An 11,285-nucleotide genomic window follows, 5' to 3' on the forward strand; every position below is an offset into this window, starting at 1 on the left:
TACCATTAAATGAGATCCTGTTTTGGCAGACTCCCAACTCGGTGAGTGTGCTTCTCTCCGGTGGCCAGGGGGAGGGCTGAGTCCTTCGACACTCACCCTCCTGTCCAGCCCCAGGGAGAGACCAGTGGGTCCAGCTCTGCCCCCGCTCTTTCTGCCAGAGAACCCGGCAGGTACAGCTTCCATAGGATGTCTAGAAGACCCTCTGTAGAAGCAGCCATCCTTGTTCTTCGACCCCTGAAATTCTTTACACTGTGTCTTCTGTTTTATTTTTTTTCCTTGAGTTTTATGTGTAGAGGTTGGAGTTGGGAACTTTATACTCACTTATTATCTGCATTTTGGTCAGTTGCAGATCCCCTGAAGTATTCTCTACCTACTGCATATAGAAGCTTCTATGCTGAGAAGTATGAGCTCCACTTATCTGTGGGTATAATAAAATATTCACAAAGCTGTTATAAATAATACTGGTTTAGGAAAATGACAGTGGCACATTCTCTTCTAGGGCCATAATATTAACCTTGGGTAACTGGCTAGGTTTCCAGTCCCAGGCAAGCATTGCCTCCTGCTGAGTAGGTCTTAAGTCCAGCTAGAGAACTGGTGGTTACTCACTAGATAAAACTGCCACTAATGTACCATGAAAGATAACTGGGTCATTATTGTGGTTCATAGGATTTAAAACTGTGTAAACTGTGACTGTTTATCTTCACTGGCAGCTTTCCTGTCACCTTCTAAACCTCAGAGAGGTAGTCTTCAGCTAGGAGGCCTCCAGGTCAGATTCAGCCAAATTCTGTGTCCAAAATATGTGATTTTTCTTATCAATAAAATCTTACCTTTAAGTATTTAGAAGCAAGCAAAGGCAATGGCAATAGTCTATAATGTTTTTGAAGACTCAAACTACCCTGACCCAAAATTCAAGATTTACCATGCCTAGAAATTGGGCTGATGTTGCATAGTATATGCCTCTTGAGGGGAAGAGTTGTTTTTGTTAGGTAGCCTGAAGACAAACAGATTGATAGACAAATAGATAGAATCTGTAGTTTTATCCTAAAATGTGTCCTCAAAAGAGGATCAGGCAAAATGATGAAATGGAAAAGAAGTAAGAATAAAAAATCTACCAGATGTTTCCAACGATCATGCAAGGCAAGGGTCTAGCACTAGTATGATGTAAAGTACAAGAGGAAACAATCTTCCTCCAGACCCAGCAATACCACTTTTGGGTATATGCCCAAAGGATTCTCAATTGTACTACAATAACATGTGCTCAACTATGTTCATAGCAGCATTGTTTGTCATAGCAAAACCTGGAAACAGCCTAAATGCCCCTCAACTGAAGAATGAATAAGAAAAATATGGTTCATTTACACAATGGAGTACTACACAGCAGAAAAAAATCATGACATCTTGAAATTTGAGGGCAAATGAATGGATCTAGAAAACATAATATTGACTGAGTAAACTAGACCCAGAAATAAAAATAATATGTGTACACACTCATAAGTGGCTTTTAGACACAAAGCAAAGAAAACCAGTCACTTTAAATTTAAATCCCAATTGTAATAATAACAATAAGGACCCTAAGAGAGACATACATGGATCTAATCTACATGTAAGTAGAAAAAGAAAAGATCTCCTAAGTAAATTGAAAGCATGGGGACCATGGAAAAGGGTAGAAGAGGAGGAGAAAGAAGAAAGGGAAGGGAGTAGAGAAAAATGTAAAGCTCAATAAATTCACAAATATTAAAATATAGAACTCATGAAAAATAACAACATATCAAATGACTATTGGGTCATGAAAAAAAATGTATTTCTAAAACTGAATGAAAATGAGAACACAACATTTAAAAACTTTTGGAACACAGTAAGGGAAAGCCAACAAAGACACCTCACATAGTAAATGCCTAAAGAAAACACTGAGACATGTCAACTTGATAACTCAATTATCCACTTGTAGATCTTGAAAAAACAAATTTAAAATACACCCCAAACAGCAGATAGAAAGATATTAAGTTCTTAAATAGATAAAATATAAATAAGAACACTACAGATTATAAAGTAATATTTTAATTAAAATTTTAAAATATAGAAGACAAAACAAAAATTTTAAAAGAGTTGTATTTTTAAAGATAATATTAACAAGATTGACTTACCTTAGTCAAATTCCACAGAGAGAGAGAGAGAGAGAGAGAGAGAGGATTCCAGTTAATACAACTGGAAATAAAAGAGGGCATAGCAGACACTGGGGTCATTCAGAGAAACAAAAGGACACACTCCAAAATTTTTACATTCCAATAAACTGGAAAATCTAAAAAAAAGATGAACTTCTCAATGCATGTGATCTATGAAAATTAAATAAACAATAAGTAAATTAAATATACTCATGATGGTCAATGAGATAGAAGCAAGTTCATAAAAAATCATAACTGAAAGGTATCTGTAATAAGATGGAATTTGCATACAATTCTATCAGTACCTTTAAGAACTACCATGTTCCTAGTTATTGCATACAACAAGGAAGGAAGGAACAGTTTCAAGTTCCTTTTGTAGAGCCAGGATTTTCCTGTACTAAAACCAATCAAAAATTCACCCTCCCAAAATAAGTTATGTAGGCTGATCTTTCAGATGAACATTGTAAGGGTCATAGGAATCAATGTCTCTGGCAAAAAACACTTTTTGTAAGACATGACAGAGATGTTGTACAAATGTATTTACAAAGATGGGTACTGTGTACATAAGACCTTCACAAGATTAAACCCGTCAGAGTCTTAGTAGGAGTGGAGGAAGACTTATGAAATTCCACTCCATCTGTGGAGCTATTGGCAACTGACAGCTGCTGAGGAAGGGGAAGTCAATTTTCTTCCTAGGGCAGCCTCTGAGAGCCTACCCATGCTCCAGTATATAGTCCTGAATCAATGTGTTCAGAAAATACTAAGTAGATTTAGTGTTATTTTAGTTTATTTTATTTAGAACACATGGCATTGAGAAGAAAAGGCAGGGTATTGGAATAAATTGGAGGGGAGGGGAGGGCGGGTAGATAGGATCAAAACAAAGTATATGTGTGCATGATATTTTCAAACAATCTTAAAAGGGTCTGATGTACTTAATATATATAGATAAATTAATCCAAGAATCTACAATGGAACCACAAAGGACCACAAATCACCAAAAACATCCTAAAGAGGAAGAATACAGATACAAGTATCAAAATATCTGACTTTAATATGCTAAAAAATTATAGTGACAATGACAGTCCATTACTAGACGAAAAACAGACAATTAGGCCAATGGGACAGATGAGAGTACCCAAAAATAAACTGAAAAAAAACTGTAGGTATCTAGTTTTTACAAAGGTGATAAAGATGCAATGGAAGAAAAGTCTATTTAGCAAATGTCCCTGGTAAACCTGGATTTCCACCTGCAGAACAGAAGTTAGATTTACATCTCTCACTCTAAACAAGAGTCAGTTCAAAAGGTTTTTTAAAAAGATAGTTAAAACACAAATTGACAAAGGAGGAAAACATGTATGAGAGTCTTTAATACTCTGGATACTTAAGAACTTTCTCAACAGAACTTTAGCAGCACAGAATCTAGCAACCAAGATTTCAGAAGATGGGACTACATGAAACTAACATGCGTCTGCACCGAAAGTAGGATTATCGAGAGAGCAAACAACCCGTAGAACGGGAGTAGACATTTACTAGCTATCATCCAGACTTGAGGCTACCATCCAGAATTATACAAAGGACTGCAAAAAAGAAAATAGAAAAAGAAAATTAAAACTACTTAGAGATAACCATGTCACATCAGTCAGAAAACTAGGGCTGGAGAGATGTCCCAGCAATTAAGAGAAGTTTGTGTTCTTTAAGAAAAACCAAGTTTACTACCGGAAACCTAGATTGAAAGGCTAATAAATGTCTGTAACTCTTGCTCCTGAGGTTTTAATGTCCTGTTCTGGAGAGGTTAATATGGGAAAATAAGTAGCTTTATTTATTGTTGGTAGGAGTCTGAAGTAGCATAGCTATTATGAAATTCAGTGAAGATTCCTCAGAATCAAAAACAGAACTACCATATAACCTACATGTCCCCGTCCTGGACATAAGAGCTCCACATCTAACACAGAAAAAAAAAAATTAAATCCATGTTTATTTCTGTTCAATCATGATAACTATCAGAAAAAGTACCAGCATTTATGTTTATCAAAAGAGGATATGGGAAGGAAGTTGTGGAACATACACAAAATGAAATATTATACAGCTGTAATGAAAAATGGAAATGAATGGTTAGGGAAAATATAGGTGGAGTAGCCCAAAGAAATAAAAAATTCTCCCCAATATGTTGAATCTTTACCATACCCATAATTTAATATTATATTGTTATGTAGTATTACATAATATATATATATATATATATATATATATATATATGGAGTAATGTCTAAAAGTCTAGCAGGCCCTGACACCAAGTTGTATGTGTTCATATGTTTGTGTGTGTGTGTTTGTGTGTGGTTTTGACTTTAAAAAAGAGATGCATAGCAGGTGCCATATGAGATTGTACTTTTGTCATTTAGAAAAATATATTTATTAATATAACAGAGTTAAAATACAATGGAAGAGAACATCTTGGTGGCCAAAGCAACTGGGCCCCTCACCGATACCACTATCATCTCTTTTCTTTGGAGCATACAAAAGGATTCAGAGCTCAGTCTGGAATGGGCATGACACAGATCAACAGTGCATCCGAGTACATGGGAAATTCATTCCTCATCCGTTTCCAGCCCTTGAATGGCCTGGATGCAGAGGTTGTGGATCCGATCTCAGGCTGGTCATTGAGAATATTGGGTTCCATGGAAGGTTCCTCTGTCGAGAAGTCCATGTTCAGAAACAATGTGGGTCTTCCATCCAAGGGTAATTCAAATAAGGAGAGATCACCAGGCCAGATGTCCACAGAATTCATGTTGTCACCAATGTCCCCATTAGCACACTGAATAACATTAGCCATCAGGACATTTCCTTCTGTGACTGTGACTTCTGAACAGGGCTTCAGCTCCAAGCATGAGAATTTGTTGAGCTTGATAAGACTTTGGCATCTCTTGCGTCATTCTTCTACACCGCCTGTTTAGTATGATTCTTCCCAGTTTTTCTAGTCCTTGGATGGGATGGGTCACTGGTTCTACTCTACAAATGGACAAGAGAGTGATGTGTACCTATGTGACTGCTCTTTAAACAGTGTTGCTCACTTTGCTGATAACTGTCCTCACAGCTCAATTTGTGTTTTAGAATATTAATAGTTGCTGTTACTTTATTTGGTTGCCTGCATCTTAGCGATGACAAAATCTCTTCCAAGTTATAACCCATGGTGCACATAGTCTCTACAAGCCTTGGAAGGATTTCTTTAGTTGTAGGTGTTGTATGTTTTTTTATGGGGCCCAGCCATGGTCTTTGCAGAAGTTGACATATTGTTATTCTCTCTTGGGTGGGAACCATGAGTAATTGTGCAATGATGATGTGACAGGGATTTGACAGGTGGTAGAATATGGGATACTTTGTGTTAGTGATGAGCCTGTGCATACCATGTAATGTGTCTTCTGCATATGGAAATTGTCCTGTGACCATTACATATAGGACGACTCCCAAGCTCCACATGTCAACAGCCAGCCCATCATAAGGTTTCCTTGCCAACATCTCTGGAGCCACATAGAGTAAGGAACCACACAGTTCTTCCAACTTCTGCCCCTCTGCGAGCTGAATTGCCATACCAAAATCACAAAGCTTGACATTGCCATCTCCGTCAATAAGGATATTCTCCAATTTAATATCGCGATGCGCAATACGTCTTTGGTGGAGAAAGTGCACGGCTGATACGACCTGTTGGAAGATGGGTCTAGCCTCCTGCTCCTTTAAACATCCAACCTCACTGAGGAACATCTGTAGATCCTTTCCAGCCACATACTCCATGATTATATAAGTCTTTGACTGTGTGTCAATGACGTGAAAAAAATGAATGATGTTACTGTGTTCCAAAGTCTCAAGGATCTTTACTTCAGAGTTCATCTCATCCAGAGTATTGCTTTTTTTCCTAAGGATCTTAACAGCAACCTGTGTTTTGGTGGGAATGTGGCAGGCAAGCTTCACCTCCCCGAAAGTACCTACGCCTAGAGGTGTTAAGATCTTGAACTCTTTGTCCAGGATGTCGTCGTCCCAGCGGCTGGCCATCATGTGTCGTCTCAATCCACCTACTTCTCTTGTTGGCAGGCAATGCTAGAAACAAACATTTAATCAACATTAACATGCAGGTCTAGCACTATGAATCCATGGTCATCAAATCTTAGATTTCCCAAACAAAACTAATGATGCACTTCAAGGACATAGAAATACTAGAAGAACCCAATCTCAAAGCAGTAGATAATGAATCACAGTAAAGATCAAAGAGGGAATCGCTGATGTGTCTATGCAAATACAAATACTTACATCAGAGAAATAAGGATTTGATTATTTTCAACAATGAACCAAATGAAAATCTTTGGCCAAACTTATCAAGTGATAAGAGATACAAATTAAATTATAGGTAAAAAGAGATAATGTTCTAGCCAAATAACAATCCAGAGAATACCTTCTGGATACTTCAAGTATTAAAACCTAGGGAATTTGAAAGAATGAAAGGAATTCCTAGACTTGTGTGAACATTGCAATATGATAAAAGAAAACCCCTTAAACACATGAGACATACGTAGCAAGTGTGGCAATTGAGGAAAATGACTCCAGCACAGGCAGATTCCAGGCATCTCGGATTCCCCAAATCTCTCAAAACTAAAGAATAAACAATTGATATGAGCTAGATCCAGAGAGGAAGGGAACTCAATTGAGGAAATAAATCCTTTATGATGTACAGTGGTTAGGCATTTTCTCAATTAGTGATTGATGTGGGAGGGTTCAGTCTATTTAAATGGTCCTATCCTTGGACTGGTTGTCCTGGGTTCTATACTTAGGCAGACTGAGCAAGCTAGAAAGAGCACCCTTCTATGGCTTCTGCATAATCTCCTGCCTCAAAGATCCTGTTCTGTTGAGTTCCTGCCCTAAGATATGTCAGAGATGAAAAGCAGTCTTGGAAAAGAAATATGAATCAACTCTTTCTTCCCCGTCATTCATGTTGATCATGGTGTTGTGCTAAAGCAATAGAAACCCTAACTGTGACAAACACCATACTGAGAGAAAATACTTTAGAAGAGAGGACGCAGAGGAATGTATCTACACAGACAGATGTGGCAGGATTACCTTGAGCTCACAATCAAATGAGCACAGTAAATAAAGTATGAACCCTTTACCTCATTAACTTATTGAGAAAATGAATAACGAGTGTCCTTAGTATGTCACATCCATTTCAGCATCCAACTAAAGACCTATTCATTCACAATCAAAATGACCTCACTGTGGAACTGGAGAAAAATTCAAATTAAAAAAAATAAACCTTAGCATAGCATATAAGGAGACTGTGGGGACAGTACCACACTAAGCACAGTGACTAGTGAACTGTTGTTTTATAATTTATGGAGGTACAATTAGGTATAATTTGCAAGAAACAAAGGAGGACCACATACAGAAATTAGACATATTTTGTGTTGTTTGTGTTGTGAGGAAGGTGGGGGCTGAGGTTTTTAAAAGTCCTAGGATCAGTCACAAAGACAAACAGGAGGAAGTTAAATAGTGGAGGAAATATGGCCAAAGCACAGTAGAGGCATGCATGGAAAGTTATAATCAAGTTTGTTATGTGTGGTATAACCATTAACATATTTTAATAGAGGACAAAAGAATCATAAGGGAAATATGTGATTTAGTTTTCAAAACAGAAATTTAGATAATAATTAGTTAAGAAAGGGACAATAGATTCACAAACTAACCATAGAAAACCACCAAAAATTATAAATAAATATGAAATACCAAACAAAAATTGAAGAAAGCTAACAAATGTCTATATTTTGATGTCCTGTAGATTACAGAACTCCAAATCTATCAGGAGTAATCTTACAATCCAGTTGCTGTGTAAGCATCTAACGGTGAGACCTATGTACAAAGAAAGGCACAGCTGCAGGCTGTGTCCCTTATGCGCTAATATCTGCTATTATTTATAATGCTTCTTTGTAATTTCACCACAAGCAAACATTCAAAATTGTCTTCTCAAAACCAACAGTGGTTTTTGGTTTTTTGTTTTTTTTTTTCTCTTTTTTCCACCTTCTACACCACAAAGGAGTCCTGGTTATTTTTATCATGACTGTGATCAAGCCTCAGTTAAGAATCAAGACTAAACAGGTGGTGTTGGCACATGCCTTTAATCCCAGAACTCAGAAGGCAGAGGCAGGAGGAACTTTGTTAGTGCCAGGCAACTCTATTCTCCAAGAACTAATTCCTGGACAGGCTCCAAAGCTACGGAGAAATGCTGTCTCAAAACACAAACAAGCAAGCACACAAACAATCAAAGGAATCACTTCTAGAGAGGAAGGGTTTTACAGCACTCAGATTTTCAACAGACATAGAAAGCCATAGTGCTGGAAATATCTTGTTATTATAAAGCTGGGTTGTTTTGTGGCTGATGTCGTTTCAGTATAAATTCTCTATCCTGCAGTGACTTACTTCCTATAAAGTTTCGCATCTATGACTTCCAAAGCTTTCCAATCAGCAGTAGTGCTCAAAAACCTGAGATAGTGCTAAGAAAACCACTGTGGTAGTTTGAATGAGACAGGTCTCTACAGTTTGGGGCATTTGAGCACCAGTTTTGGGCACATTTGGTTAATTTCATGTGGTAGAGCCTTGGTGACTTATTAGTCAGAGTTCTCTAAACAACAGAGCACCTGATACAATGGTACAATCAGTCTCTCTTCCCCATGGAATTTATTGGAATGACTTACAGGCTGTTGTGCAGCTAGTCCAACAATGGCTGGCTATGTACTGAAACTTCAAAAAATCCAGGAGTTGTTCAGTCCACAGTGCTTTATCTCTTGTCTGGTCCTTCAGTATCTGCTGGAATCCCAAAGAAGTTAGCTCTTATTCCAATGAAGGAATGGACTTGATAACGAGGTGAGGGCAAGGGAGAAATGAACAAAAGCCTCCTGTTATGGCCTTATATAGTCTTCCAGCACAAGGCGTGGCCGAAATTAAAGGAGTGTCTTCTGGCTTCATGAACTGGATTAAAGGCGTGTGTCTTCCCACCAAATTCAATCATCAAAGGAGTGTCTATCCCTCCTTGAGATTGAGAACAAACCAATCAAAAATGATCCATTACAGGTGTGCCCTCCATTTTTGGCTTGTAGTTCGTTCCAGTTGTAGTCATGTTGGCAACCAAAAATAACACTCACAATAGCAGAATTCCCTCCATTTTATTGACCTTGCGATTAATGATCTTAGCCTTCATCATTTGCTGTCTGTGCTTTCTGATTTAATTTTAAAATGTTAGTGGTTCATCCCACCACCCAAGCCTTTAGAAAACTGCAGTATGTCACACAGCATATTCTTCTTCCCAGTCAGGTTTACAATGCAATTAGTCATTAGACTTTATTTTTTCTTTTTGTTACATTCTTCTATTACTTTTATTTTCGGCTCTTTGGGTTTTAGGCTCTGTGGTTCCTTTTACTTTTTGGATTTTGTAAGAGGGTTTATATGTGTAACAGCCCTGGTTGTCCTGGAACTCCATGTGTAAACCAGGTTAGCCTTGAACTCACAATCAGAGGTGGGTAATTCTGTCTGAAGGATGTTGGGATTAAAGGTGAGAACCACCACTGTTTGACAGTTTCTGGTTTCTTATGGATGATAAATACCAGATCAGCACTGGGGTTCTTCTCAGATATCACACAGAAAATGGGATCCTATTTTTGACAGGGCTTTGGGGTGAGGATTATTAGTGTTTCCTTGTGAATTCCGGGCTGCCAGCCACCTCTCTTCCCTTGAGGTCTTCCTCTCTAAGGTTTGCCAGGCTCTACCTTTAGGCTTGTAGGTGAAGACAGCACCACTGTCCCACCCTCACCCCCGACCCCAAACCCCAACAGGTGAGTCTCCCAGGAGAGCTGGCAGTGCTTACCGCAATAACAGCACCTCCAAGTTACAATCTCCAAGTAGATAAAAGACCTGTCCTATTTAGGGATGACATCTGCTTCTGCAGAACCAGCATCTCCATGTGCTCTAGCAGCTAGTGGAGTAGTTGTTGGTGTGTGTGGACTGAAAGCATTGGATCTTGTAAAACTTTAAGACAATTCTGAAGCCATTTCTGACAATTTGAAGTCTCTCAGCCTCCGTGCCATAGTTCTCCCCTCCTCCCCTGGGAACCAAGGACCTAACAGCTATATATGCACATGTGTTTCCAGAAATTGGGGCAAGATAACCTTTAAGAGGTTGGCTCAGTTTCTGAACAATTATCCATACACATATGTTTTGATTCTGTCCCTGGGAAAGGGGATCAAAATCACCTCTTGCCTCATCTGGTCTGGCAACAGTTCTCCAGCCCATTATGGGCCCTTTCGAATAAGCAAATCATAATAGTCAAAGAACCACCCCCCTTGCTTCTGTGGCCTTCTCCTTTGAAAGTAGCCTGTACCAGCTATTTGAGGTCTCATGGCTTCCCGAATGCTGAGGGACCCTGTCATAACAAAATTAATAAAATCCTCATGCTTTTACAACAGCTGTGGTGTGATGGGTGGTCTCTGGGGATGACTGCTCCTTGGTGTTTGGACTGTAGGATCAAACAATCTAAGCCCTGACGACATCAGAGTTGGTCAGCCTGTTTGGGCTTCCACCAGTCATGCAGGGCTTCCGAAAATGTCTTTGTTTTCCATTCATTTCAGTTTCCTCTTCGAATATTCTCTGGTTTTGGTTTCATCCATTTTTATGTGGTTGACTGTTTTTTTTCATATCTAGTTATTGAGTTTTATATATTGAGAATATTCTCCCACTATTGGATATGGAGTTGTTGAAAATGTTGTCCTGATCTATAGGCAGCCTCTTTTTCTGAATGGTGATCAATGTTGATGTGCCTCTTATGGACTAGTATCTGACATTATTTATAACACCTCTTTGTATTTTCACCACAAGAAACCAATCTATCTTCTCTTCTCAAACCCAGCCGTGGTTTTATTGGTTTTTTTCTTTTTTCTCACCTTCTACACCACAAAAGAGCCCTGGTTATTTTATCACGACTGTGATCGAGACTCAGTTAAGAATCAAGTCTAGACAGGTGGTGGTGGCACACGCCTTTAATCCCAGCACTCAGGAGGCAGAGGCAGGAGGAACTTTGTTAGGGCCAGGGAACTC

This window comes from Chionomys nivalis, chromosome 19 (assembly GCF_950005125.1).
Source record: "Chionomys nivalis chromosome 19, mChiNiv1.1, whole genome shotgun sequence".
Classification (NCBI taxonomy): domain Eukaryota; kingdom Metazoa; phylum Chordata; class Mammalia; order Rodentia; family Cricetidae; genus Chionomys; species Chionomys nivalis.